Below are 25,290 nucleotides of genomic sequence, written 5' to 3' on the forward strand. Positions count from 1 at the left end.
TGGCTTGTGTTTTTATGTCCAATGTTTTTTCAATGAATCATTCAAACATGACTGTTCAGACACACACGATCACATGTCATCAGACAGTATGTCAAACAAATGTCATGAATCATTGACAAATGAACATACACACATTTGTGGTTTTTGGATATTAAACACATCAGACACTCAAGAATAAACTCACAATTCCAAAATAATATTTCATGTGTTTCACAAGCATACCACACGTGCTTTGATGAAACAGACTTTAATGTACCACACATCTAACATATTTTATGCATGAGTATATTTTACATTTCATATTAAATAAAACATTTGACATCCAATGAATGCACACAATGCAATGATTTCTTAAACAGATGTTGTTCCTTTTATAACTAAAAATCATTTCACGTTCATCAGCAGGAAATTCCCACTTGCCTTTTTGTAAAAGAGCTGTATAGATTTCCATTAGAGCACTCTGGTTATGATTCAATTTGATGAATTTCAGATATCTCTTTTTAGCTATCAGCACACTCAGATTTGCACAGGTGACGTGTGGCTGCACTGGCAAATAAAGAGCACTGATTGAAAGCAATACGGCGAAATCTCCAATTAAGCCTGTGGACCTGCGGGGGTGTGGAGGTCACTGCTCCGCTCAGCAGCCTGATGGAAGTTCACTGTTTGCTTTATCCTCTCAGGCCTCAGTCATTTTACCTCCACACTGAAAGCCTCTCATCCTGCAGTTATTCCTCACTTTAGCTCCTTCAGCAGCTCCGGTCCTCTCCAACAGCTTTTTCACTCACTGTCAACGAGGATGGTGTAACTCTGCCCATTAGGAACAAACACTGTTGCTTAGAAACCAGCCAGGAAGCAAGAAGCAATGTCAACAGCAAGGATGAGAGCTCAGGTGTTAGGGAAGCATAATGTTGCCTAGATATCAGCCTTTATTTGTGAAAAAATAAATGGCTCTATCATTCCCATCTAAAATGTATAAATGTACAGTGAGATTGGTTTGGACACACCTTCTCATTCGAAAGGTTTTTAGTTATTTTAATTATTTTGTACATTATTGATTAATAATAGATATCAAATCTATAAAAGAAAACATATGGAATTAAATAGTAAACAAAAAATGGTTAAAAAATCCAGAATATGATTTATATTTTAGTCTAGATTTAGCCCCCTTTTGCCTTCCCTTCATTCTGCGGTCCAACTGATCCCAGACCATCTCAATTGGGTTGAGGTCGGTGATTTTGGAGGCCAGGTCATCTGACGCAGCTCTCCATCACTTTCCTTCTTAGTCAAATAGCCTGGAGCTGTGTTTGGGCTCATTGTCCTGTTGAAAAACGAATGATGGTCCCAATAAGCTCAACCAGATGGGATGGCATGGCGCTGCAGAATCCTTTGGTATCCATGCTTGTGAAGTGTGCCTTGAATTCTGAATAAATCACCAACAGTGACACAATGTTCCTCCTCCATGCCGCACGGTGGGAACCACACATGCAGAAACCATCCGCTCACCTTCTCTGCGTCTCACAAAGACACGGAGGTTGGAACCGAAAATCTTAAATTTGGACTCACCAGACCAAAGTACAGATTTCCATTTCTTTTTTTCTTTTTTTTCTTTTTTTCTAAACTTTTTTTTATTGATTTTCGTACACAAATTAAACAGAGATGACAGAGCGGTTGTGATTGACAGTGTCACATTACAGTTGTGCAGATCACATAACATATGAAACATTACAAGACATACAACAAAACACAAACAAACACATAACCTCATTCTCTTCAGGTAATAGTACAAATACATTTAAAATGTTTCACATATAAATATATATGTATATACATATATATATATATACATACATACATACATACATATACATATAAAATAATAATTAAAAAAAGATACATACACATACACACATACATATTCAGGTCTTATTCCGGAATATCTGGGAAGGTCATCCTCCCTACATAGGCAAAGAAAGGCCCCCAGACACTCCGGAACTTCCCGGAGGAGCCTCTCAATGTGTAACGGATTTTTTCAAGCTGCAAATTATTAAAAATGTCCCTTATCCACATAGTGTGGGAAGGTGGTGTTGGTGATTTCCATCTTGTTAGAATAACAAGTAACTAGTAATGTTGCAAAGGCTATAAGGTCTGCTTTGAGCCTAGGCAAAGGCAGGTTTGGGATGCCAAATACTGCAGTAATGGCATTAGGCTCTATAAGCGTCCCAGTTAAAAAAGTTGAAAATTGAGTCCAGTAGTTGTGCAGAGACGTACATGACCATAACAAATGGTTTGCAGGTGTTTGGTGACATTTTTCACAAGAAGGATCTATATTGTCAAACACTTTGAAGAGCCTGACTTTAGTCCAATGGGTGCGGTGAACAACTTTACACTGAATCAAACCATGTCTTGCGCAGACAGATGAAGTATGCACACGCTTAAGAATATTGCCCCAAAGATCCTCTGAGATCTCCTGCCCCAAATCCTCCTCCCAAACAGCTTTCACAGAGTTTAGAGAGGTTGAAGATAGGGTTTGGATTTGATTGTAATTACATGAGATAATTCCTTTCATCACAGGGACCTGAGTGAGAAAAGCATCTATAGGCGTGTCAGTGGGCAGGTTAGGAAACTGAGCATATCTATTGCGAACAAAACTCAGAATTTGCAGGTATCTAAAAAGATTATGTTTAGGAAGACAGAACAATTCTGAGAGCTGTTGAAAAGATGCAAAAGTGTTCTCAATATATAAATCTTTAAATGTTTTAATACCAAGGTTTGACCATAGAAAATGCACCATCTGATATGGAGGGGGGAAAAATATGATTTGCAGCTAGTGGAGCCGAGGTAGAAAAAGCTTGCAGACCAAAGGGACGTTTAAACTGATTCCAAATCCTTAAGGAGGTTTTAACAACTATATTTTTAGCATAGAGGGAAACCGGGCTGTTGATGGGGGAGTGTACAAGTGATGTCAGTAACACAGGCTTAGAGGAAAAAGACTCCATAGCCAGCCAAGCGGGGTGAGGATGAAGTGTATTGGACTTAAGCCAATACTGTAAGATTCTTAGGTTGGAAGCCCAATAGTCAAATCTAAAGTTTGGCAAGGCCATTCCTCCAAGAGGCCTTGGCCCTATGTAGAAAGTCTTTACGAAGTCTAGGTTTCTTTTTGTTCCAAATAAACTCCAAAATTGAGCTATCAATTTTCCGAAAAAACGCTTGAGGAAGAAAAATAGGTATACACTGAAACAGATTTAGCACATTTAGGGAGAGTATTCATATTTACTGAGTTGATCCTCGCGGCCAAATTTAAAGGGAGCAGTGACCAGCATTCAAAGTCTTGTTGCATATGTTCTAAACAGGGTGTAAAATTGGCCTTAAAGAGACTTTTAAATGTGCTAATAACTTGTATTCCAAGATATGTAAAGCTTTGCAGAGATACTTTAAATGGGAAGCTATGTAAAGGACATTTTACCAAGATTAAGTTTATATCCTGATATGAAACCAAATGAGTCCAGCGTGGCAAGTGTAGCAGGGATTGAAACAGACAAGTTCGAGAGATACATAAGAAGGTCGTCCGCATAAAGATAGACTCTCTGTTCTGCGACATTTCTGGTTATCCCAATAATGAGGGGGTTAGAGCGAAGCGCAATGGCGAGGGGCTCAATCGCGAGGGCGAAAAGCAATGGACTCAAAGGGCAACCCTGTCTGGTGGACCTATGAAGAGGGAAATATTCCGATTGATTGTTATTAGTTCTAACGGAGGCCTGAGGCGAGGAATAAAGCAGTTTAATCCAGGTCGTAAACTTTTTCCCAAAGCCAAATTTGTCTCAGGAGTAGAAGAGATAGCCCCACTCCACACGGTCAAAAGCCTTCTCTGCGTCCAGGGATATTAATGCTTCTGGAGCACTAGAAGAAGATGGGTTATAAATTGTATTAAACAACCGTCTTAAAGTCCTTATCTTACATTAAAAACTTTTTTTGGCAGTTGATTTCTGGGGGGTGTATGCAACAGATAGTCAATGTATGTTTCTTTATTTCATACTGAATAATATGTAAAAAAAGGAAAAATATTAGGTCCAATAAAAAAACTTTGCTTCTGGAAGCAGGCCATTTCGTGACGTCACGTGTGGTTCCCGGCTGCCGCTGTCTGGCTCCCTGCTGCCGTCCGGATCGACAGCCAATGCGCGCAGCCAGCGAGAGTTCACAACGAAAAATGGCGTCAAATATTGTTGATGTTTACGCATCAGAAAAAGCTAATAGCGCGGGTATTTGGCACAATTTGACAGAACAATTATTTGGTGTGGATGATGCGAGCAGTGACGATGAATCTGAACGATCTCTGCCGCCTTTTACACCAGAAATAAGAGGCCTAGAACCGTATAGGTTCGAGCCAGCAAAACGCGAATGTGCACCACCGGCCTCAGCTGAAAACATGGAAGTCACTCCGCCCTCGCCAGCACCAGCTCGAGTCGGCAACACAGATTGGTAGAGCTATTCATATGTTATAATATCAATCAATAATGAATTTTGTTTACATCTTCTAGCACTATAGACCATGTGCCAACTATTGAGAAATAGCTAGAAATGACCTTCAAAGGCCAACCCCCCTCGCAAGTATAAATAAATGAATAAATACACTCTTCAAGTGTATTTATTCAGATGCTACCATCAGGATGAGAAAAACAGTCACACTTTATAACAAATACGTTTTCATATTATATTATTATTATATCAGGTGCCAGTGTGGGAACTGCTCAATCATGGAGGATGAAACATCAAGCATATGCTGCTGTGAAATTGCTAAAGTCTTTGCTGAGGTTGACAGATGGGTTTCATCATCACGACAGTCTTGTGAATGTATCACAGAACACCCAGGATTTGCTGCCGTTTGTCTGAACCCTTGGGTGCTCCGGACAGCATATCGTCAGTACAGACAACGCCGGGATGCACCAGGTGGACCAACAAACGAGTAGGTTGAACATAAATAACAGCAACAAAAAATAAACTGAAATGTTTTTATCTGATGGGTCATCATTGATACAGAATTGTTGTTCCAAACACCTTCGCATGAAAAGGGGAAAATTCAAGTAAAGACATAGGCTATGTTACATAACAGCACACGATGTAGAAAATATGTTGATTTTACAACCGTAATGTGCACTGAATCAAAATAACTTTTATTATCAAAATTGTAATAATTCAAAAAGTATGATGACAAGCTTCTGATACTCTTGAAATATTTCTGGTGTGAAGATATAAATATATCTAAATGTACTCTATCATGATGCTACTTTTGTAGGGGTTCCGCCAAGGAGTCTGACATCACTTGTGTTTCACCCTGTTTACTATCGGACAGCGTTGTCTCCCGTTGGCCGCGAAATATCGACGATGCCTGGGGCTCAGCCTCGGAACGCGAGGAAGTCATTGGGGTTGAATCACCTGTCCTAATTGATGGAATTGCACCCTTTCTTATGTCCAACTGTTTTTTGAAACCCATCTTCCATTGTTGGTAGCCTTCAAAATCATCAGGGACAACAAAATGTGCCCCACAAATAACGCTGGTTTCACTGGCGCACTGCCAATTTTTTCTTGTGTTCCGCACAAATCGCTCCCATTTCTCCCGTAAAACCTTCTCTTTCGGGAACAAATGAACGGTAAAACCATCCCGATTGGTGTTGCTACACCCGCCAACGACACACCTCTTCACCATGATCCGGAAAAAACAAGACAAACTCGGAGATAAACACTGATACACAAAGTTGACATGCGGCTATACCAGCAATGCTACACTGTGTGATGCTGGGACGGGCTGAACTCACCAGGATTCGCGGAACCACACGTGACGTCACGACACAGCACCAAGCAGCGGCAAGTTTGAATCCAGACTTTTCTGGATACCTCTGAATTTGACCTATTTTCCCGATATTAACAAGTGATTTACAGCAAATAGGAAACGATATTCGATCTATATCACGTGTTACTGGAATAAGACCCAACAAGTTAATGCATTTTGAAACAGTTCTATGATCTTTCAGCTACAGTAAATTACGCAAGATAAGGACTTTAAATTTAAAAAAGAGTGTATATTTTTAATAAAACCTTTTTGATCAGGGGAGATAAAAGAGGGAAGTGACGACTCAAGGCGCAAAGCAAAGAGTTTAGACAGTAGTTTGAAGTCTACATTCATCAAGCTTATAGGACGAAACGAGGCACAGGACAAAGGGTCCTTATTCTTTTTTTAAATGAGGGAAATTGAGGCCTGAGTGAGAGTCTGGGGTAATTTAAGAGATTCAAATGAGTCATTAAACATGTCAATTAAAATAGGAGCCAATTTATGTAAAAATGCCTTATAGAGTTCAGCAGTGTAGCCGTCTGGTCCTGGACACTTGCCACATTGCATGGACTTGGCTGCAGTAGCCAGTTCCTCAATAGTAATATTTCTTTCCAAATCGTCAACAAAGTCAGGGTGAACGGTGGGTATATGGAGTGAGTTAAAGAAACTATCCAAGTGTGAAGATTCGGATGTGTTTTCAGAAGTATACAACGATACGTAAAAATCTTTAAACTTATCATTGATTTTCTTAGGATCAATCGTCGAGCCTGAAGAGGTCCTAATCTGGGGAATTTGGTTAGACGACGATGTCTGTCAGAGTTGATAGACTAGCAATCTACTAACCTTATCCCCATGTTCATCATAAGTATGTCTAGATTTCAGTAACATTTCTGTTGTGTGATCCTCAGCCAAGACCTCAAACTCAGTTTGTAAGGAGAGGCGCTCCTTGTATAAATCTGGAGAAGGAGAAGCAGAATAAATTGCGTCCAGCTGTGCAATGCGTTTCGTTAAATTATTAAGTCTTTCCCTCCTCACTTTCCTCTCATAGCCGCTGTAAGAAATTATTTCACCTCTGATGTATGCTTTTAAGGTCTCCCACAACAGTGGACACATCAGGAGTTTTGTTTATACTAAGAAAGAGATCTATTTGTCCGGAAACAAATTCCACAAAGTCTTCATTTGAAAGCAAACGGTTATTGAAACGCCATGGAGGACGGTTTTTATCAGACCCTGTGAAATGTATCCTCATAGTGACTGGGGTATGGTCAGATATGACTATAGCATTATGGGAAATTGATTTAACAGAAGGAAGAATTCTATTGTCTACGAGAAAATAATCTATACGAGTAAAAGTGTGGTGGACATTTGAGAAAAATGAATATTCCTTTCCAGAGGGATTAAAAAAACGCCAGGGGTCAGAAATGGCTAATTGTTTTTTAAAGGATTGAATTGCCTTAGAAGACCTAGACGGCTTACAATTTCGGGTCGATGAGCGGTCCAGTTGAGGATCCAGCCAACAGTTGAAATCCTCTCCCAAAATAAGGAAAAGTGAGGATATATCTGGTAGAATGGAAAATAAATGTGTAAAAAACCCATCATCATCCCATTTTGGTCCATATACATTGACAAGAAGCACTAGAGTAGAATTAATTTCACCACTAACAATTAAGTACCTCCCGTTTTGGTCTGCCATCACATTTGAACACACAAAAGGAATTGACTTGTGCAATAAAATAGCTACTGCCCTAGATTTCCTAGAGTGGTAGGTATGGCCAATCCAACTGGCCTTTAATCTGCTCTGATCAGAGACTCCAAAATGAGTTTCTTGTCGAAACATTATCTGTGCACCCAGGTGCTTGAGATGGTGCAACACTTTGCTGCGCTTAACAGGATTGTTAAGGCCCCTACAGTTCCAGGTACAAAATTGAAGCCCCTCTCCATCTTGTTGTATTAATTTAGGTGAAACCATAGAAGCATCTTAAGAGGCAAGGAGCGAAGCATTATATAACATATAAGCAGAATGAGGTATAACGAATAAAAGCATTTCAACATGTACAATGTTGATAGACCAAGCCGACACGAAAAAAACAAAAAAGAAACAACCAAAAAACACACAATATAGAACAACCCTTTGTGGTAAAAGAACCACGTTACTCGCTCCCACCTTGGCAGAAGTGCCTCCCCATGCGAGACACGCCGATCAAACCTTATAGGAATTGCTAAACGCTCCGTCCCAGCTACTACCATCCTAGGCTACTATACTAACACAGCTTAAAGCTACCCAAAGAGAAAGGTGACTGGGTAAAAAAAGAGTAAACACGCACAAAATAAACAGAACATTAATACGTTCGTCACACGTTTAGACATGTTGTCAGTGACTAATTATCATGGAAAGCTACAATGACTTACTGGGAGATGCAGTCCAAGTTGTTGTGAATAAAACAAAAAAAAGTGTGACAAGGAGCCGGCTCTGCTAGCTCAGCCCTGCTCCGTCACACAGCACTTGGAGTGACTGCTTTCTTGAGTTTTGTATTGACAAAGTCATTTGCAGCTGTAGGGTCTTCAAACCGATGTGTGTCTCCGCTCGGCAGCGTGATTCGGAGCACCGCTGTGTAGAGAAGTCCAAACTTAATGCCCGGACATGAGTGCAGCTGACGCTTGACAGTTCCAAAAGCAGCTCGCTTTTTAGCAAAGGTGGATGTGTAGTCAGCAAAGATAGAAATCCTCTTACCCTGACAGAGGCGGGGAGACAGTTCCCCGGCCCAACGTAGGATCTCATTGCGAATGTGAAAGTAATGAACTCTTACGACGAATGGTCGGGGTGCATCTCCCTCTCTAGGCCTGTCCCGCAGTATACGATGGGCTCGATCTAGCAGGGGCTTTTCATCCAGGCGAAGTATTTCCTGAAGTAGTTTGGCGATAAACTCAGTAGGACGAGGTCCCTCCAATCCCTCCGATATGCCCACCAGCCGAATATTATTCCTTCTGGATCTCCCCTCCAGGTCCTCGCACCGATCATCAGCATGTTTAGCGTGAGCCGTTAGGCTGCTAACTGTAGCTTCCAGCTCCGTTATCTGTCCGCTATGGTCCGTAGCAGCTCGTTCAAGCTCAAGCACAGTTTACCCGTGTTGATCGACTTTAGCTTTTAATGGTCCGAATGACTCTTTTAGTTCTTTTCGGACAGAGGTAATCTCGGAGCATAGGCTGGAAGACAAAGAGTCAATTTTGCCAAAAATTGGATTTCAGGGGGTCCATCATACTTTGTAAAAGTTCGGCGTCGAGTGCGTTAGCTTCAGCCACCCCTCGAGTAGCGTTAGCCGGGTCAGGCCAAGGCGAGGTTTTGCTGCGGCCTCCTCTCTGTGCTTCGGATTTTTGGCGAGCAGAAGACATTTCGGTTGTTTTGGTTAACAAAAGTCGCGTACGAAGAATCCTTGGTTTATGTTCTATTTCATTTCAACAATAAAAGACAAAAATTGTGCAGGATTTATGAAATTAAGTCACATTCTCAGGAGCAGCGGAGAAACACGTCTTACATCCTCAGAGCCCGCGACTCCGCCCCCCCAGATTTCCATTTCTAATGTCCAATCCTTGTGTTTCTTGGCCCAAACAATTATCTTGTTGTTGTTGTTGTTGTTGTTGTTGTTGTTGTTCATCCTCAGTAGTGGATCTTTGCAGCAATTGGACCATGAAGGCCTGATTCAAGCAGTCTCCTCTGAACAGTGGATGCCGAGCTTTGTCTGCTCCTTGAGCTCTGTGATCATTTACGTATGTGGGCTCTAATCTGAGGTGCTTTAATGTGTGCTTCGACTGGCCTTCATTTCTTCAAGTAATGATGGACGGTCGTTTCTCTTTACTGAGTTGAGTGGTTCTTGCCATAATATGGATTAGCCTACAACAGCAGTCAAATAGGACTTTCCACTTTGCCCTAACCTTACCTCTGCACAACACAACAGATGGTCTCAAACACATTAAGAAGGCAAGTCATTCCACAAATGGACTCTTGACGAGGCACACGTGTTAATTGAAAACCATTCCAGGTGACGACCTCATGAAGCTGACTGAGAGAAGCCAAGAGTGTGCAAAGCTGTCATCAAGGCAAAAGGGGGCTACTTTTATAATCCAAAATATAAATCATATTCTGGATTTTTACAGCTTTTCTCGATTGCTAACACACATTTTCTTTTATATTGCTAAGTTTCTCAGAACACTAAACACAATTCACAAAACCCCACACCCAAAGTGCAAAACACCTCATTTCTCTTGCTAAATTAAGAACTGCACTCAAAACTCCATAAACACTTACCAAATGCAAACTTTAGCACCAAATATAACACACTTCATTCACAATACTAGATGGTTTGACCACCCAACTACATACTGCTGAGCATAATCTAAAGCACTTCCATCTTTTATGGGCTCTGCTCTGTACATAGAGGTTTCTACAGAGAAAGATTGCTTGAGTTTACAGAAATACAGTAAATGAAGAAATACAAATGACTTGTTGAAAAAAATCATATTTTATTCAAAGATAACATTGTGCAACATGCATCTCAGCACATAGTTACTCTGCTTCGGATCTCTCTAAGGGTGATGGCATTGTTTGCCAAAACCCAGTTTGTAACTGCTGCTTCCTGTGCCTCATTGAACATCCTTAGCCTTCCACCTGCACCTCTTTGTTTCTCAGTCCTTCAGATAAACAACAAAGAGATAATGGTTGGTCAGTGTCTGTGTTGCTTAAAAGTAAGTTTACCACAGTAAATTGTGCAGGATGTTTGTACAGTTATAGTATGCAACATACCAACAATTCAATTACAGTGATGAAGTAAATACGTTTCACACAACAGATATAAGCACTGATATATCATGAATTATGCAGAGCTAAAAACTGGGAACTAACCTGTTTTCAAGTCTAAGTATCCGGATTACAGAGGCGACAGTACATCAGCTTAGATTAGGCTGAACCTTCTGTCCAGCCTCTCTCATCGTCAAACCATGGTTGATAAAATTTCATTTCATTAGAGAGTATTCTTCTTTGTCCATATCCTCTCCCTCCAACTCTACCTCTATCTCTCATTCTTCCTCCTCTCACTCTGACACCACCTCTTCCTCCTCCTCTCACTCTCAGCCCACCTCTTCTTCTTCCTCTTGCTCTTCCTCTTGCTTCCATTTTGGCTTCCATTGTTGCTGTAAGAAAGTACTCACCTGTGGTCTTTTTATAGTGCTAACATCCTGATTGATGAGCCAACAATTATGCTATCAGGTGTCTGGTCAGCTGGAACATGTTTCTTGATCATTGGTCCATGTGTGAGGCATTTTGAATATCAGTGTTTTAAACCTGCTAACACGTGACTTTATGTCAGATTCCTGTGTCTTACGTGGAGAAACGTGTGCAGTGGTTTGCAAAAAGTGCCATGTTGATTTACAAATTGTGTGAAAAGCTGAAAACGTGTTTAGAGTTTTGGAGATTTGAGCAGATGTTTTGCTCTTTGAGTGTCAGTTAAAATAATTGTGCTTTATGTAGCATTTTAGTGTGTTAGCAATCGAGAAAAACTGTAACAATTTTTGTTTACTACATCCATCCTACATCATTCCTATTTGTTCTTTCATAGTTTTGATGTCTTCAGTATTAATCTACAATGTAGAAAATAATTTAAATAAATTAAAACCATTGAATGAGAAGGTGTGTCCAAACCTTTGACTGGTACTGTAAGACACTGAGCCCCATATTGCTCACATGTGTCTGGGCAAAGCCTCAAATAGCAGCCTTGGACGTGAATGTTTGTGACAGATAAAAGTAGCCTATTGCAACACCTATTTTCTACAGAAAGGTACTTTATCAGTGCAGTCAATTCACCATTTACCATTAAAACAACTGAAAAGGACTTCTGTGGACTCGTGTTTGTTTTGCACGAATTGAATTAATTGAATTAAACTTCACTTTCCAACAAGTGCTTGAAGATTTTGATGTTATCATGTAAACGGTATTAAAGCAAAAGTCAACAGTAAGTAGAGCTTGATTTAAGAATAATTGTTCGTCATATCACTGTGTTCAAGATAAATAAATGGTGTTGACACACAGAAGTGAAATGTGCAGTTCAGTTTTAGCATAACTTTTTCCTGAGAACTCCGTTCTGCGGCTTCATCATCATCAACATCATCATCATTGATGATGATTCCGTGTACATTCTAAAAATTATAACGTAACACAAAAAGTAAGGACATTTATGTTTGGTAGATTATTTCTTTGTTGTACACTGAACAAAAATATTTCATCCCATTTTTCATGAGAAGAACTCAAAGATCTAAAACATTTTCTGTATACACAAAATAACCATTTCTCTCAAATATTGTTCACAAAACTGAAAAAATCTGTGATAGTGAGCACTTCTCCTTTGCCGAGATAATCCATCCCACCTCACAGGTGTGGCATGTCAAGATGCTGATTAGACAGCATGATTATTGCACAGGTGTGCCTTAGGCTGGCCACAATAAAAGGCCACTCTGAAACGTGCAGTTTTGCTTTATTGGGGGGGTCTGGGGGGGTCCGAAAACCAGTCAGTATCTGGAGTGACCACCATTTGCCTCACGCAGTGCAACACATCTCCTTCGCATAGAGTTGATCAGGTTGTTGATTGTGGCCTGTGGAATGTTGGTCCACTCCTCTTCAATGGCTGTGCGAAGTTGCTGGATATTGGCAGGAACTGGAACACGCTGTCGTATACGCAGATCCAGAGCATCCCAAACATGCTCAATGGGTGACATGTTAGGGTTAGGGTTAGGGTTTAACTCTAGGGTTTTCGGACCCCCCCAGACCCCCCCAATGAAGCAAAACTGCACGTTTCAGAGTGGCCTTTTATTGTGGCCAGCCTAAGGCACACTTGTGCAATAATCATGCTGTCTAATCAGCATCTTGATATGCCACACCTGTGAGGTGGGATGGATTATCTCGGCAAAGGAGAAGTGCTTACTATCACAGATTTTTTCAGATTTGTGAACAATATTTGAGAGAAATGGTTATTTTGTGTATATAGAAAATGTTTTAGATCTTTGAGTTTATCTCATGAAAAATGGGAGCAAAAACAAAAGTGTTGCATTTATATTTTTGTTCAGTGTAACAATGCTTCTTGGCAATACATATTGGAAAGCCATTTTGTGCATAGCAACGCCGCTGTAGAGGTCTCGTCCCGGGTCCACATGGCAGGACCGCAAGCCAAGAAAGCAACAATTCATGCATTCCAGCCCTCGTGGACAGAAGAGTGGGGTTTTGTTTTCCAGACGGACCGTGCTGTGTGTACTTTTTGTCTTAAAAATGCCGTTTAACGTCAAGCGTTAAACGGCATTTTGAGACAAAACACGAGAAAACTTTCAAGGGTGAGGCAGACAAGGCGGAATTAATCAAACGTGCCGTGTCCAGTTATGGGAAGCAAGCAAACACCCTCAGAGTCTTTACCACTGCTAAAAATCATGCTACCGAGGCAAGCTATCGCATTGCACATTGCATTGCGAAACATGGAAAGCCATTCACGGGCGGCGAATATATTAAGGAGGCTTTCCTCTGTAGCTCAGAGGTTTTGTTTGATGGATTACCAAATAAAGACAAAACAATCAAGAGTAAAACACATTCCAATGTCAGCCAGAAGTGTTAAACGGTGCATTGATGAAATGGCAGTAAACGTAAGCGTGCAGCAGACGGCTGATTTGAAAAAAGCCATGGTATTTAGTTTTGCACTTGATGAGAGCGTGGATGTGAATAACATACCACGTTTGGCAGCTATGGCAAGATACTGTGATTTGAGCCTAAAAGAGGAGCTCATCTGCTTAAAACCAATGCCAGAAACAACAAAAGGCGAGGACATCGCTAAGATCAGGAGCGAGGGATTGACATTAGCAAGATATTTGCAGTGACAACAGACCAGCCATGGTCGGGAGACAAGTCGGTCGCCCCATCATGAAACTTCACTGCATAATACACTAGGAAAACCTTGATGAGGTCATGGCTACAGTGGTGAAGGTTGTTAACTTCATAGTTAAGCAATCTGCTCTGACACACACGGACAGTTCCAGTCCCTGCTGGAGGAAATGGACTGCTCCTACCAAGATATCCCTCTCCACACAGCGGTTCGGTGGTAAGGTTTTGGAGCGGTTTGTCGGCTGCTTTGATGCCATAAAGGCCTTCCTGGCGGAAAAAGGCCAAGACTATCGGGAACTTGAAGACGAGGGGTGGGTTGTGGAACTTTCTCACAGATATTACCGGACACCTCAATAAGCTCAATCTCAAACTGCAAGGTGCAGGGCAAACTGTTTTGGACATGTACGACACACAATTTTTTCGAGGGACGTTGCCACCTCCACTTTCTGCTACTTCAGACACTGAAAAGGGGCTGTCCGCGAAGCACAGCCTTAGGACCGCTGAAATATGCCAATACATCAGTGGGCTGGAGGCGGAGTTCACAACCCGATTTTGGGAATTTCAGAAGTATGGACCCATGTTCTCTTTTTTGATAAAACCAGATGACTTTGATGGACATGAACTGGATTTATCTCTCTGGACTTGCTGGATACAAATGACATGGAAATGCAGCTGATTGAGCTGAAGACTTCAACACTGCCGAGCTACGCAAACAGCTGGAAAACACAGCAGGGCGTGATCACGGGACGTGCATCTTCACCTGCTGGGGTTCTGTACCAGAGAAGTTTAGCTGTCTCAGGAACATCGCAATGGCTTTGATGACAGTCTTCGGTTCAACATACCTCTGTGAGCAGATATTTTCGCACATGAAGAGCGTGCTCAGCCCCTCCCGCAGTCATTTGACAACTGAGTACTCTGAAGCTTGTGTGCAACTTAAAGTGACCAAATGCAAGCACCAGATAATGGAGCTCAGCAAAGGAATGCAGGGCCAGGGATCACAATGACTCGTTGGGAACTATATGTGTGGATGAGACCTGGGTAAACAATGATAATCTTAATGTGGATTTGGCACAATGATTACATTTTCTTTTTTAAAATGGCACTTCATATCAAAAAGCTTGCTGACCCCTGGTGTGGAAGAACCAAACACAACCACAACAGCCTCTCCTCCTCATGCTGTCCCCAGCCTGGTCACACACTGATGCGGGATGGCATCCCGTTTAACCAGTATTTGTCTCAAGTCAGGCAACGTGGTTGTGTTGGACACTCTGGCACCGATAGCACGCCCAAGCTGATCCTACAAGTGTTCAATGGGGTTGAGGTCTGCAGGCAGGCTATCCCATCCTCTCCACTCCCAAACTCTGGAGGAACTCTCTGATAATCCTCGCTGATATGGGATATGGGATTGCCATTGGTTGCAGAATTTCCTCTCGATATCTTTCTGCATTGAGATTGCCTCCCTACGCCATCACACAGAAGCCTGGTTTTTCCAGTGAGGGAGATGATACCCTACGCCATCACACTGCCTCCACAAAAATATGTTACATGTCTCTTCGTCTTCTCCACACTGTGACCCTACAATCCAAGTGCCGTAGGCAGAATCTGGATTCATCACTGAACATAATGTTCCTCCACATGTTGAGGTTCCAGTGCAAGTGGGCCTGATGGTGAAGGGCAGTCATGGCAGGCTCCTGGCAGCACTACGAGACTGTAGATTGGCTGCTGTTTGGCATTGGCAGAGGAGAGTTGTCAAATGTTTCATGGCCGCAACCCACATACTCAGCTCTGCTGCTCATCCCACAAATGCATGTTCCTCACAAATGTGGCACCATTTGGAAGATCAATAAACAGGCTTTCCAACGGTATAAGATTTATTGCCAAAAACATTGTTACAACGAAGAAATAATCTACAAAACACACATTTCTTTCCTTTTTGTGTTAAGTTTATAAAAACATCCATTAACTTTAGTTTCCTAACATGACAAATGGGATTCTGTTCAGAAACGGCAGCTATAGCTTAAAAATGCAAATACAAATTATGTTTACATCCAGTGTTTTGTGGAAGCTGAAATGTCCCAGGCAGATATGTTAGGACTGTACACTAAAGATATTTGCAAAGCTGAGCATTTAACAAAGGCGTTTATGTCTTGTTAGGGCTTCAGTAACACGATAAAGAGCGATCTCTGTGAGAGGAGCACAAACACTTGAGCCTGAGGGCTGCTGCTCTCTTTTAGTCCACATTTACCACAACGCTTGGTAACAACGATTGGTGTTCTAATTGGATTAACTTGTCTGAGTGTTTCCTGATAAAAGTCTTCCCCCTTAGTGCACACCACCCTCCACCTCTAGGCACTTGGAGGTAGCAGTGCATGTCTAATGGTGGCTCCATGAGGTTAACTTCTGCACTCATTTGTTTTGTGAGCTTTTCTCCGTGGCTTTCCATTCATGTCCGCACATCAGGACATCTCACTGACAAATCATTTACAGATGTTCTCAGCAGAGCCACCTAACAAGCATGTAACAGCAGCCCGGGCTCAGGGAACTCTGTCAAATGAGCATGATGTCGTAAAATGCAAAAACTGTGTGAAATAGGTTTCCCCAGCAGGCCCGGATTACACAGTCAGCCATCAGTTTCACTTCCAAATAACAAGGGGAGAGTGAGTCTGACGGGGGACATACTTCTGTGGTGACCTGAGTTCAACCCCCGACTGAAGCAGACACTCTAAGTAATCGTTTTCAGCAAACATCTTTCTCATTTAACCATGACCCAAACCAATTTCACAAAAACTACACTCAAAATCTAATGTGATTGGGTTTATTGCTCTCTGGTTGCTTTTATATCAAATACATCAGAAAAGCAAGTTTTAGTATTGAGGTACTAAAAACGTAGTATTACAGTTATTTTTCCATTGCTTACACACATTTTTTAAAACATGGCTCACTTCTCACTTTCTCAAAACCACAAACCCAAAGTGCAAAACACCTCATATATGTGAAGCACTGCACTCAAAACTACATAAACACTTAACAAAACCCAACTTGTGCACCAAATTGAACACACTTCATTCACATTAGCAGACTCTTTGGCATCTCATCTCAGACTCATCTTCTTTGTTCTGTGTGCACTACAGAAATGTGTGCAGAAACCCAAATATTATGTTGAAACAAAACATTTTTATTTTACTCCACAACTAATCAGCTCAACGTGCATGCACAGCAAATACAGTCACAGTTGTGTGTACAACAAATATGCTCACTATCAAATACAGTAAATGGAAAAGAAAATGTTGAGGAAAACATTTAAAATGTGTTTTTTTCCCCCAAACACAGGAAAGAAAAAAAGGTAGGCTGCATTTCCCCACCTGGGTCAGGTCAGATCATCACAGGCACCTTGCTAGACATGGAGCCATGAATCAAACCCTTGATTGTTGTTTCCAGCCCTGGACAGCTCCACATCACATCATCACACTCCTCCTCCACTGGCTGCAGAACAGGGCTGACGGTCTCACAGCTTCAACCACTATGCTGCAAAGAAGTCTCTATTCGTCCTGTCTCGACCTACTCCTCTTGCTGCTCTGTTGGTTTTCGATGTTGTTGTAAAAAGTTCTTACGTGTAGTCTTTTTCTAGTGCTTACATCCTGAAGTGAATATGTCAGATGTATGTGTCTTACTTAGAGAACCGTGTGCAGTGTCTTGCAAAAAGTGCCAAGTTGAATTGCAAATTGGGTGCAAAGCTGAAAATGTGTTTAGAGATATGAGATAAGGGTTTGCTCTTTAACCTGTTAAACCGCGAGCCTGTTTTTCAGGTTTCAGGCTCGAAAATGACATTCCCAGAACAAATGACCATATCTTCCCTTCTAAAAGGGTTAAATTAATAATCTTTTTTCTCAAAGTAATGATAAACCTGTGAGTTGGATGTAGAAAAGTCAGAATCAATATAGATGTTTTTTATTTTAAAGAAAATTCAGATTGAACCCCTGCGTCAAAACTGTAAATTATAGTGTCGGTCCAAAAAATATTTTGTACTTATAGTGAAAACTAACCTTGGATGATGGGTTAGTAGACTAAAAGCTTTAGGAATCCAAAGTACAACATATAATAAGTACCCTGTATCAAGATTGATGCAAAACAAGTGATATTTGACCTTTTTAGACAGATTTAGCAAAAAAAAGAGACGGGCTGGGTGGATTTTCCATATCTCTGGCCCCCCTTGCTGGATTTTGATATGTGACATCTCTTTCTAACCGTCAGAGCCAATGGAATGGAGGGGAACTCCCATATAGTCCTTATTTGGTAATGTGCGTGTATTAAACTGCCGCATAGCAAAGACCGGAGGCTGCGATAACTCTGGTGGCTACCATTAGCAGCTAACTTTTCCTCTCTGATTTTTACATAAAAATGGAATTATAAATGAAAAAAATTATTACACAGACACATTATCAACCTATGGATTAACCGATTCAGCCGTGTTTTTTCTCGTTTTAATGCCATTGAACACATCTTTTGATCAGATTGACAGCTGGGGTGAGACGATCTCCCTAAAAGCTCCGTAAAGGTACGTGTTGTTATGTCTGTGTTGGCTTCCCCTGTCGCGAGTTCGGATCACTCAGTGATGATACTATATACCTAATTACAGTTTTTCTCGATTGCTAACACACTAAAATTATACATGAAGCACAATTATTTTAACTGAAACTCAAAGAGCAAAACATCGGCTCAAATCTCCAAAACTCTAAACACGTTTTCAGCTTTTCACACAATTTGCAAATCAACATGGCACTTTTTGCCATCCACTGCACACGTTTCTCCACGTAAGACACAGGAATCTGACATAAAGTCACGTGTTAGCTGGTTTAAAACACTGATATTCAAAATGCCTCACACATGGACCAATGATCAAGAAACATGTTCCAGCTGACCAAACACCTGATAGCATAATTGTTGGCTCATCAATCAGGATGTTAGCACTATAAAAAGACCACAGGTGAGTACTTTCTTACAGAAACAATGGAAGCCAACATGGAAGCAAGAGCAAGAGGAAGAGGAAGAGGAAGAGCTGGGCTGAGAGTGAGAGGAGGAGGAAGAGGTGGGTGGGAGTGAGAGGAGGAAGAATGAGAAGTAGAGGTAGAGCTGGAGGGAGAGGACGTTCAGAGGGTTCAGCCGATTTACTGTTGCCTCTGTCATTCTGTAATCCGGACACTTAGACTTGACAACAGGTTAGTTACCAGTTTTTAGCTCTGCATAACTCATGATATATCAGTGCTTATATCTGTTGTTTGAAACGTATTTACTTCATCAGTGTAATTGAATTGTTGGCATGTTGCATACTATAACTGTACAAAAATCCTGCACAATTTACTGTGGTAAACTTACTTGTATGCAACACAGACACTGACCAACCATTATCTCTTTGTTGTTTATCTGAAGGACTGAGAAACAAAGAGGTGCAGGTGGAAGGCTAAGGATGTTCAATGAGGCACAGGAAGCAGCAGTTACAAACTGGGTTTTGGCAAACAATGCCATCACCCTTAGAGAGATCCGAAGCAGAGTAACTATGTGCTGAGATGCATGTTGCACAATGTTATTTTTGAATGACTCATTTGTATTTCTTCCTTTCTGTATTTCTGTAAACTCAAGCAATCTTTCTCTGTAGAAACCTCTATGTACAGAGCATAGCCCATAACAGATGAAAGTGCTTTAGATTATGCTCAGCAGTGTGTAGTTGGGTGGTCAAACAATCTAGTATTATAAATGAAGTGTGTTATATTTGGTGCAAAAGTTTGCATTTGGTAAGTGTCTATGTAGTTTTGAGTGCAGTTCTTCATTTAGCAGGAGAAATTAGGAGTTTTGCATTTGGGTGTGTGGTTTTGTGAATTGTGTTTAGTGTTCTGAGAAACTGAGCAATTTAAAAAGAAACGTGTGTTAGCAATCGAGAAAAACTGTGATCTGTGGAACCTCAGCTTTAATCGGATGTCTTTTATGTGCAGCTACGATAAGTAATAAGGGTACTTTTATCTTGAGTTCTGTGCCAAAGTCCGTTTTTCTCTCAGGGGTCATTTAGATGCTTCTTATGAGACTTGTGTTTTGTTTTGGTAAAAATGGTTTGTATCGTCAGTTAGCTGAGATTATTTCCTTTAATCTGGTATAACACATTAATAGGTTCTTAAATATTAAGATCCCCTGAGACACAGTGTCGTGAGAAAAAAAAGTAAAGTACCCGCCAGCGGGGACCTTGGGGTTTAACAGGTTAAGTGTCAGGTTAAATAATGGTGCTTTATGTATAATTTTAGTGTGTTAGCAACTTAAAAAAACTCTAGTGTGTAATCTGGTAACAATTCACAGTTTGGTACAAACAATACTAGTAGTATCCAAAGAAGTAGCAGAGAACAGACAGGGACAACCTGATTATTTTTCAATCTCTCACAGCTCATATAATGATGAGTATTCCAACAATTACATTCAATTACAAATCATCATGTGTGTGAATGGGGAGCCTCACATCCTCCTATGAAACGTATTTTATTTCCTTCTCCATGTTATACTTATACTTCTTGCATTAGAACATTTGCATGTTGAACTACATGCTGATATACAGTACTGTCACGATTCTCATGTTATGTCACGTTTTTAGTTCTGTATGTCTAGGTTTGGGTTTATTTTGCTGTTCGGTTCTCCCTGTCATGTTTTCCTCCTTGTGTATTGTCTGGTCCCTCTCCCTGTGTTTTTCCTCCCTGTCGTTAGTTTCCCTGGTGTGTCTAATTGTCTGATTGTGTTCACCTGTGGCCCTTGTGTTTCTCCTCCCCTGCCCGGCTGTTTCTCGTCTGATGATTACCCCTCCCTGTATTTAGTCTTGTCTCTTCCTGTGTTAGGTGTCGGTTCATTGTTTGTCTTTCCTGTCTCCCTCCATGTAGGTCACGGTCAGTTTTGTTTGTTAATGCTACCTTGTGCTACTTGTGTTTTTTTGTGCCATGTTTATGTTCATCAGCTTTTAAATAAAGCTCGTTTTCGTTTCTAGACCTTTTACCTTTTTGTAGTCTGCATTTGGGTCCTACCTTTTTTTCGCAAACCGTAACAGAATGAACCGACCTACAATGGACCCAGCGGATTTTTATGATTTTGAGTTGGATCTGTTCGATCTGGATTTCTCCCTACAGTGTTATCATGCCGAGTGGAGTGGAACCTCTTCTAGAAGAGACAAAGAGGCTATCCTCAAAAAGGCAGAAATGGAGGTGGCCGAAATTCCTTGGTTGAGGAGTTCGTTGCCTGAGTGGCTACAACTTTTCACAAGTTGTCCTGAGGACTTGTCCGAAGCCTCTAACCCTTTCCTGGGGTATGACCAGGCCTTGGGAGGCCCACGGATCCTCCAAAGAATCTCCAGGAGACGCAAGACCAAGATTCCAGCCCGTGCTCCAGTGGTTCCGGTTCCAGTGCCGGCCCACAAAGCCATGTTTCCGGCCCCAGAACCGGCCAATACAGCCATGGTTCCAGCCCCAGTTCCGGTCCCAGCAGCCATGGTTCCGGCTTCAGTACCGGCCCCAGTAGCCATGGTCCCGACTTCAGTACTGGCTCTCTGGCCGACGCCAGCTCCCCGTGTCCTGTCGGTGTACCGGCCGACTCCAGCCCCTCGTCTCCTGTTGGCTCTCCGGCCGAAGCCAGCACCCCGTGTCCTGTCGGCGTACCGACCGTATCAAGTCACCTCTCCAGTTCCCTCTCAAGTCCCCTCTCAAGTCCCCTCTCGAGTTCCCTCTCGAGTCCCCTCTCGAGTCTCCTCTCGAGTCTCCTCTCGAGTTCCCTCTCGAGTCCCCTCTCCAGTCACCTCTCAAGTCACCTCTCGAGTTCCCTCTCAAGTCTCCTTACAAGTTAACTCTCGAGATCCCTCTCAAGTCACCTCTCGAGTTCCCTTTCAAGTTCCCTCTCGAGTCTCCTCTCGAGTTCCCTCTCAAGTATCCTCTCGAGTCCCCTCTCAAGCTCCTTCTCCAGTCACCTCTCAAGGCCCCTCTCAAGTCCCTACCCAATGTCCTGTGCCGTTGGAGGCCCCGCCGACTACTCTTCTGCCGGGGGTCCTGCCAACCCTATGTCCTGTGCCGTTGGAGGTCCCACCGACAACTCTTCCGCTGGGGGTCCTGCCAACTCCATGTCCTGTCCCGTTGGGGTTCCCGCCGACTACTCTTCTGCCGGGGGCCCTGTCAACCCTATGTCCTGTCCAGTTGGGGGTCCCACCGACTACTCTTCTGCCGGGGGTCCTGCCAACCATATGTCCTGTTCCGTTGGAGGTCCCGCCACCACCTGTCTCGCCGGGGGTCCTGCCAACTCCTGGTCCTCTTCTGTGGGGGATCCTGCCGAAGCCTGTTCCACCGGCTCCGGTTCCTGCCCGGCCTCCGGAGCTGTCCCGTCGGTGCCTTCCTGCCCGTCCTCCGGAGTTGTTCCGTCGCCACCTGCTTCGCCCTCGAGCCCGGCCCACTGACTTTCCCGGCTGCGGTCCTCGCCCTCGGACCCGGCCCCCTGACTCTTCCTGCCGCTGCCTTCGCCCTCGTGCCCGGCCCCCTGGGTTCGTCTATAATCCATCCTTGAGGGGGGGGGTTCTGTCAAGATTCTCATGTTATGTCACGTTTTTAGTTTTGTATGTCTAGGTTTGGGTTTATTTTGCTGTTCGGTTCTCCCTGTCATGTTTTCCTCCTTGTGTATTGTCTGTTCCCTCGCCCTGTGTTTTTCCTCCCTGTCGTTACTTTCCCTGGTGTGTCTAATTGTCTGATTGTGTTCACCTGTGGCCCTTGTTTTTCTCCTCCCCTGCCCGGCTTTTTCTCGTCTTGTGATTATCCCTCCCTGTATTTAGTCTTGTCTCTTCCTGTGTTCGGTGTCGGTTCATTGTTTGTCTTTCCTGTCTCCCTCCATGTCAGTTTTGTTTGTTAATGCTACCTTGTGCTACTTGTGTTTTTTCGTGCCAAGTTTATGTTCATCAGCTTTTAAATAAAGCTTGTTTTTGTTTCTAGACCTTTTACCTTTTTATAGTCTGCATTTGGGTCCTACCTTTTCCGCAAACCGTAACATATACTGTACCTTCCCCAGTCTCAAGGAAATACAATAAAATTAATGGATTCATAATTTTTAAAAATTGATAAAAATGTATAAATTAATAATGTTGTGGGCAAACATTTCAAATATAAAATGGAAAAAAAGTTTACTTTTGAAATGATTTCCCACAAAAACCTTTCTAAATTATAGTAAATAAAAAAAAGGTTAAGTCAATACACGTTTTTCTGCATAAAATAGTTGAAATTGAACGTAAACTATATCAAACATCACATCCATGGCAGCCCATTTTTGCCCGCTATTTAAATTGACTTTGGTTAGTTAATACAAATATTGATATTATATATATAGCATATAATTGTCTTTCTTAACACTTTTTTTTAAAAGAATACTGCAAATTAAGAATATTTGTAATGTTCTGCACTGCAGATAGTGTCTTAACTTAAATTTGAAAACACGTGGCAAATTTATTAATACAGCAGATGAAAAGATTTGTGGAAGGATAAATTCTTCATGGGCTTCAATGGCTCTCTAGAAAAAGGGCGTTTTATGGTTGCTTGTATTATCCTCAGATAGTGGTTTGTTTAAATAACTAGTGACATTTGAATAAATATTGCAAAAAAAGGCTCCAAAAAAGGCATATATATAACCTGGCCGGCTTAGCCAGTGTGTATTTCTTCAAGCACCACAAGATTCAGAGTTTATAAAGTACAATTCTGGGCCATTTACTGTGTCATTTCTCCAAACACATACAGTAAAAATGCCTGTTTTGAAGCCTTAAAATGATGCAGGAAAATGACTTTACATTGTATTATACTTAAAGACAGGGCTATTCAGTTAAGAAAAGAGAAAAAGGAAAGCAAATTGTTATAATGGGTGATGTAACATTAATGACAGGCATATGAGGTCCTTGGCACTCAGACTCTAGAGGGGTCATTTTGTGATCATGGGGCATCACCCTTACAGCATCAGGACAATATCATATGGAGTCAGACACTGGAAGTGAGCTGGAGGCGTTGGCTAGGACTGATGGAAGGATGAGGCTGATGAGACTGAAGAACCTGTGAGGCACGAACTCACAGCAGAGGAATAATTGTATATTAAAAGACAGCAGCATCATAAGAGGGCAACCAGAGTGACAGAGTGTGTCACTTTGCTGAAGGATAGTTGTGACCAGCTATCCAGGCTAGACTCTAAAGACTTTCTAAGGTGTCAAATGCTGCTGACTGGACTGGAAGTATTGCTGATTTGAGGTCCACCATATCCTCTTAAAATACTCTTTCCAATAATATCAGTCTCAGGAAGAAAGGTTTTTTAATGCTTATTAAAAATAGCAGAAAAACATGCATTCTTGTCCAAGAATGCATATGTTTCTGCTATTTTTAATCAGAGCACACTGGGCTCACAGATGCGGCTTTCACACCAGCGCTTTTCCCTTTCTAGCTCCGAGCTAGAGCTTTTCTGGTTCAGCTCCGGTCTTCCTTTTCTGCTACCGCTCTGTTCACACCGCCCAGAGCCCGACTGGTGCAGCCGCTGCTGCGTCATGACGTCACCGTTTACATCGCTGATTTGCTCCCCAACGGCGCTCACAACAACAACAACGAGGGACTGCGTCGGGTCGATGATCATGTTGCTTTTAATCACACGAAGTCAGATTAAATAAAATAACGACTTCTCCAAGCTTATACTTTTCTCCAGAGTGCCGTGGTTCGTTTATTAATGTGTTTCAGCGGCATTTACCGACCGCTACAGTGCTGGCTGCTCTTCCACGGGAGTTTATTCTCCCGTTAGCTCCGGGTTAGCTAATACTTTAGAGCGGCCTCTCTAAAGTATTCACTGTCTGACTGTCACACAAGCACATATCCCCAATTCCCCTTAAGTATGTGTGTCAGTCTGAATTGACGCTGTTTGGCATCAACACGCTGTTATTAAAGTGTCTCTGGTATAAAATGGGTGATGTTAGCATAGCAACTAGTGCTGCGTACCGGTACGCCGAACCGGTACTGGACTTGTAAAAAGTTTCGGTTCAAGTCCGGTTAAAACCGGAACGTCGGGAACCGGTACTTACGTATATTCTCCTTTTTGTTCTAAACCATCTAAAACCTTCCATAGATCGAGAAATTTGCGCTGAGAAAAGACGAAAAACATTGTTTTGGCTTCTGATATGGCGGCCATTACTGAACTCACGAAGTCTCGCAAAATATCGCAACTGCTCGCGAGATCTGTGTGACGTCAAGGGAAGCTGGCTTAGACATAGTGGACACTGACAGCGTGGGATGCTGGTTGCCATATATGGTAGTGTAGCTAAGCTAACTCCTTTGTATGTATGGTGATATACAGTAGTGTCTGCCGAAAGAGCAACACTTCACCCAGACAATGTCAATATGCTGTTGTTCTTGAACAAGAACACATAGACTTGTACTCTTGCATATTGAGTCTTGTATGTACATCATTATGTATGTAGTTGTGTTGTGTAGTTAGTAACACATGTAGAGTTCTAGAAAAGAAATGGTGTAGACACAAGTTG

General features: G+C 42.1%; 1 long non-coding RNA gene across 1 annotated transcript; it reads right to left on the bottom strand.

Moving 5' to 3' along the window:
• Nucleotides 1–5,489: 5,489 nt before the first annotated feature.
• LOC307047633 lies at nt 5,490–9,369 on the bottom strand. Its single transcript, XR_013810509.1, has 2 exons — nt 8,234–9,369; nt 5,490–7,384 (listed from the first exon to the last, which is right to left on the bottom strand). It is a non-coding gene; the product is annotated as an uncharacterized lncRNA (long non-coding RNA).
• Nucleotides 9,370–25,290: the final 15,921 nt, after the last annotated feature.

Source organism: Notothenia rossii (genome assembly GCF_949606895.1).
Source record: "Notothenia rossii genome assembly, chromosome: 7".
Classification (NCBI taxonomy): Eukaryota; Metazoa; Chordata; class Actinopteri; order Perciformes; family Nototheniidae; genus Notothenia; species Notothenia rossii.